This window comes from Apis laboriosa, unplaced genomic scaffold (assembly GCF_014066325.1).
Source record: "Apis laboriosa isolate Shangri-la unplaced genomic scaffold, ASM1406632v1 scaffold40_cov151, whole genome shotgun sequence".
Taxonomy (NCBI): Eukaryota; Metazoa; Arthropoda; class Insecta; order Hymenoptera; family Apidae; genus Apis; species Apis laboriosa.
In genome coordinates, this window is record NW_025223180.1 from 1,771,585 (window position 1) to 1,777,823 (window position 6,239).

The 6,239-nt window shown below is 34.9% G+C and overlaps 1 protein-coding gene across 5 annotated transcripts in view; it reads right to left on the minus strand.

Moving 5' to 3' along the window:
- Positions 1-6,239, minus strand: part of LOC122715753 (regulating synaptic membrane exocytosis protein 1) — a 134,791-nt gene that overhangs the window by 91,028 nt on the left and 37,524 nt on the right. The gene's annotated exons all lie outside the window — the stretch shown is intronic.

Here is a 6,239-nt window from a genome sequence, read left to right on the forward strand (position 1 = left end):
TTTAAATAGTTGAACAATTCAGAATTATCTGGAATTGTAATAATCGGTTATAAATCGAATCGGCGCGAGTACTCGCGTTTCAAAAACGCATCGAATTTACAGTAACGCGATATTTCGTACGCTGTTGTATATAAAATAATCACGTGAAGGTAAAAGGTTCGTACGAGCTCGCGCGAAAAATGAAAAATTCACGGGTGGAAACGAAACGAAATTTACGTTTTAATTTTCTCGAAAAACCAAAGAGAGGGAGGAAGGGAGTAATCGACATTTTGAAATATTTAAAACGGATTGCGTAGATTAGCATGCGTGAGAATCTCTCGAGAACGTGTTAAAGTGCGTTTAAGGAGGGAGTGTATTCGAATATTATAAAGCGAGTTCACGAGAAGAAAGGAAGAAACGGCACATCTGAAATTGGTCCAGATCCGGGTATAGGAAAGAATGGAAGAATTCGATGTATGAACGAGTTGAATATATTGGAAATCGGAATCGAAGAAACGGTCGAAATTCGTAGTAGCCAGCCAAGCTTTCTTTGAAACTTTCTTCCTGCGACGTTGAACGGATATTAAAGCGGCTTTGGAATAACGTTCGATATCGATATTTTTCATCGATATCCCAACCTTGGTTATTCCAAAACGATTCGAAAAGAAAAAGAAAAAAAAAAAAATTATTCCTTCCTCGCCAGTTTTTTTATTATAATATATCCGCAACATTTTCGAATTTAATTTGATCGTAAAAAGATCTCATAACGTTAGAAATATAATGGAAGAAGAGATATTTGCGTGGAATCGGTGAAAAGAATAAAAGTTTCTCTCTTTGATAAAAATATAAGAAAGGATCAGTTTGTACGAGGAAAGGAAAGCTTTCGATATCTTCTTCTAAGTTGGATTTCCATTCACGGAGGAGATCGGATCGTTATCGCGCTATGTCTAAATAAGGATATGCGATTCGATTGATAGAGATGAAATCGTTTATACAACGATCAATTGCGAAAAGTGTCAGGTTTCATGACACGAGAGGGGACGCGTTCCACGCGAGAGAGAGAGAGAGAGAGAGAGAAAAAAGAGAGGAGAAATAAAAACAATTTGTATGAAAAGGTGGCAACACAATGGTAACACAATGGCTTTATAATTCCGTATTGACGATCGTGTTTTCGAAATGAACAAATGTTTTTCAACTGTTAAAAAAAAAACTGTTAAAAAAAAACTGTTAAAATACGGAATAAAGGAATAATAAAAGTTTTCGATAACAAAAAAAAAAAAAAAAATGTATAACATCTCGTATCAAGTGTTCAAGTACGAAATCGATCTAATTTCTTCAACTTAATATCGAACCATTATATCGATCATCAAAATATCGAAGCATCTTGGAACGACGCGTATCAATTTCCATCGACGCTCATTCCAATCGTTATCCAATCGCCGATCTCGATAATTAATTTCGAAATTGGCGCGCAATTTCTTTCTCGACGTTGGAGAACGTGGACGCGAGGACGAGCATTCCTAGGCGAGCAGCACGCAGCGTCGTAGAATTGCCAAGAAGTTGGACCTCGTTCGTTGGGATCATCACGAGATAAACTAATATGTGGCCCGGACCATTATGAGCGCCATGCTTGAAATTCCACGCCATCTCTCCCTTTCCACGCTCTTATCCACCTTCCTTATCCACCTTCTTTCCTCGCTGGAAGAAAGACGTCTCCTACGCCTCTTTATCCCGCCCTCTTCCCACGTCCAATTAACGATTTTAAGCTATAGTAATTTTCGTCCATTTTTTAATCTCGTTCTTGTCCCTATCCTGATTTTATTCGTCGAAAATTGAATCAACTCGTTTTAATAATGCGATTGAAAAATAGTAACCAGTTAAAAATTTCGAACAAAGTTGCTTTAATTACTCGTTAAAATGCTACGAATAACATAGATCCATACGTAATTACAATTATTTCCAATTATTACAAAATTACGTTTTGAACAATAAATTATCGAATAAATTAACTTGATTTGTAATCATCGTTAAATTTTCCCCATTTTATATCCCCAAGATTATATTTTATTTCGAAGAGAAGATATTTCACGCGAAGGGGAAAAATAAATTTTCCTTCCTTTGAAATTTTTAAACGCGAACATTTCGAACTAATAGCCAAGTTTTACCACGTCTCGCCCAACCTCCCTCGTCCAAATTTTTATCGATAACTCCCGCAAAAACTTTCGTAAGGAGAAGGGAAGGGGCAAGGAGAGAGAAATTTTCGAACCCCTCAGTATCGCTTTCCGAATATTCCTACGAATGACAGAAGGAGGAGGAGGGATACGTGGCTTTACAGGCCGTAGATCGAATAAATTACCACGATACGCGGTTAGGCAGATGTTACGAGACCTCGATCGAAAGTAAAAAAAAGTAAAAGGCCTTATCTCTCTCCGTCCTTCTCGTCGTAAAATCGACTCGTTGAGATATATTTTTATGTATATTGCGGGTATTACGTTCTCGGAATGGGACTCGCAGGGAGCGGGCGGGTGATGATGACGGCTGTTCGAGATGGAATATTTTCGTTTCGAGTGGAATTAATAGATCGCACTGCGGTGCTCGTGTTGTAAAGTTTTCGGTTGTAAACTTTTCCTTTCCAACCGGTTTGATCTGATTTCTTTTTCTTTTTTTTTTTGACTCGATGAAAAGTTTTTTCCGCGAAGAGGAAAATTAATTAGTGGGAAAAAAATGTAAACGAAAATACGGGAATAGAAGAGAGGGAAGAGAAACGATAAAATAAAACAAACGTCGTGTCTCTGTGATACGAATTATGCGTTGGTTGGTGGTGTTCGTGCAACGCGTGTTGAATCTCGAAGGGAAATTTTTGTTCTAATCAACTGTTCGATTTTAAATTTCCAAGAATAAACATTTCCTTCTTCTTGAAAGTGATCAATAACTGTTTCATGTTGATACTTCACCAACTACTCCATTCGAGACGCGTAATAGCGTCGTCAACTGTCAATGTGTTCTCGAAAGATAATATTTTATCCTAGTTAAAACCCCTTTGATACGACGTATTAAATTTCTTGATTATTCGAAAGTGCTTCCGGAACAATATTTTCCCTTCGAATCTTTTATGCACACGTGTCAAAAAATATATTTCAAAAATCAATTTCCATTGAAAAACAGTTGCAAAACTTTTTTTTTTTTCGCAGAAATAACCGGTCTGGCAAAATAAGTTACCCCTCCCTCTTTCTCTTTTTCTCTCTCTCTCGTCGATGTTAAAAATTATTGGCGAAATTTGAAAATGTCAAGCTTCTCGGGTTGCTGTGATAAATTTTTTTTTTTTTTTTAACGTAAAAATATTATTAACTCGGACGACGAAATAAGTGAAGTTTGTACGAGTGAAATTTTTCGATTGTTTTTATTATTTCGCGCGAGGGAGGAATAGCACGTCCAATAATATGCAAAAATATCTTTAGATCGCGTCGAGCGACGTAAAAGAAAGCTTTAATAAAAACTTGATCCCGTTTCGAAAATATGAGTTTCCCACGCAAAACTTTCTTAGACGTCATCCTGCTGTTAGATTACTCGAATTCGATCTATTATTTATAAAGATATACTTTATAAAGATGGGGAAAGAAAGGAAGAGGGGAGAGGGGGGGGGGAAATAATAAATGAAAATATCCTCTTGAACTTGGTTTAGAAAGTTAAAAAGAAAAAAAGTCGAGACGAGACAATTCTATCTATTAAAATATCTTGAAACGAATATATCGATAGTCGTGTTGCTATATATTAACCATAACTCGTACATATACATGTATGTTTTCTTTTGGAAGAGACCAGTCGACGATGAAATCACATAAATTTTTACCGTACTACTGGCTGGGAAAAAAAAAAAAAAAAAAAAGTTACAAAGTTACAAAGGGGCAACAAAAATATATAATTTAAAAATAGATACTATTGAAAAAGCCCGGCTCGACCCCGAGAGAGATCAAAGGAGGGTCAGCGTGAGAAAATATGTATAAAAATGCGAGGAGAAAAAAGGAAGAAAGGAGAAAGAGAAAGAGAAAGGAAAAAACGAGAAAAGGACAAGATTCGCGAACGAAGGTAACGATTTTTAAAAAATTAAAATCAAAAAAAAATATATATATATATATATTTCACGAAATTATAACAAAAACTTCAAAAGTTTGACGCTTAATGATTTTTTCAAACGTCGCGATGAATCTTGTAATATTTCCATTAAAAAAAAAAAAAAAAGAAAAAAGGAAAACTCCATTTCTTCGTTAATTGAATAGTGCTCCTGTTTGAATAGGAGAGAAAGACTTCGCTTAATCGGACCGTTATATTCATCGTTTCTTCGGGTCACGGGAAAAACCTTTCTCGGGAAGGTCGATAGAAAAAAAAAAAAAAAAAAAGAAAGAAAAAGAAGAAAAAGGAGAGAGGGAAAAAATGTTCTCCTTTCTCCGCGCTTTTCTTCCGACACCTCCCGTTTTGGATCAATGTCTTTGTTGTATCGCGAGGGTGAATCTACTTATCGGGAGGTTATCACGGCACGGAAGTGGAACCTTATAACCGTGGCACGGAAAATCATCAAAGATCACGTTATTAATGGCGGAGAGCTGTAAAACGAAGTTGCATCGTGGAACAACGGTGTTCAATATCGGTAACGTAATAACGTAAAATGCAATTCGATGGCTAAATGAATTTCCACGGCGATATTTCAATTCAATTTCTCTTCTTCAATCCGAAATCCGAGGCTTTTTTTTATTTCCGGAAAGAAAGAAAGAAAAAAAAAAAAATCAGAGGAAATTCAACGATAATTTTGATCAAGGAAGCGAAGGAAGGAAATATTTATAAATGAAGTAGCAACGAAATGATTGTTGTTCGCGTGATGAGAGACTTTCTTTTTTTTTTTTTTCCTCTCGATTATCCAACAAGTTTTTCATTTTATCGATAATATAGGAGGAGTAATTTCATTCCTCGAAGACTCGAAGTTGGAATTTATTCAAATTTTCGGAAATATTATTATTTCCGTTTCGAGCATCGATTCCTCGTTCTCTTTAAGTAATACTCGAGGATTTTTTTTTTATCGTTAAATTTCGATATTATATTCGATATTTCTCTTCTTGTACGAGAGTACAAAGATATAATAACGGAAGTAATTCCAAAGAGGGAAAGGGCACGATAAGAAACTATCGATGAGATTCGAAGTTGAAGAACGACAAGGGAAGGGGGGAAAGGAAGACGAAGATCGAGAGCACAAGTATAAAAGCAACAAGACGAATTTTTTAATCCTTTTTAAACGTGAAAGAAGAAGGCTTATAACTGTTCTCAATTGATGTTTCTTAGAGACCAATCGTGATAAATTGCGATTGGAAAGATCGGCGTACCGTGAATCCAGGTCTGGCTTGTACACAGGGATTACGATGTTCGCAAAGAGGAGAAGACAAATCTTTCTCGTTTTATTTTATTTTTTTTTTTACTTAAAGAAGACTCTAAAAAGAGACTCATGATCTAATTAATTGCAAAAAATTCTTATTGCGCTGTAAGAAATTTAATAAGGAATTTATTTATTTATTTATTTATTTATTTTACAGATTATTTGAAAGGTAAAATTTCGGATATTTTTGAGAAGATAGAACATCCCTGGAAAATTTTTCATTTCGTTCAGTTATTAAAGTAAAATAAGGATCCGGATTGTCGTTGAAAGTTTATGCTCAATTCCTTTACTTTTTTTCCTCGCGATAAGTCTCTCGTAAATGGAAATAATCTTTTTTTTAAGTTGCGATTGGATTGTTAGCAACATGCAATAAAAGATTCAATGTATCTTCTCTTTGTATTTAAAAAAAAGAAAACTTATGAAAAACATCAAGGATCAAGGATATTGACTTTCAAAATACATTCTATTCCACAAATTAAAATTTCCTTTGGTTAAATTAAATTGAAGGATAATAATCATCTATTCTGAAAGGATTTCAAAAGGATTTTCCTTTTCATAATTATTAAGAAGAAAGTACAATTACATTTGCCGAGAAAGAGGGGGGGGGCGAGCAATTTATACATTTATCCGAATGTATTTTATCGAGTGACAATTCGAAACATTCTTCTTTCTTTAAATCCCTTTAAAGGCGTCAACCAATCTTCTAAGTACTGTTCCGCTAAAAGAGAGAAAACAGGGATTGTAGAAGGGAGAAACCTTTTACAATCAAAGGTTTCGAAACGATTGTCTATAAATCTAAACCATCGAGCAAGTCTTTATAACAAAAAAAAAAAAAAAA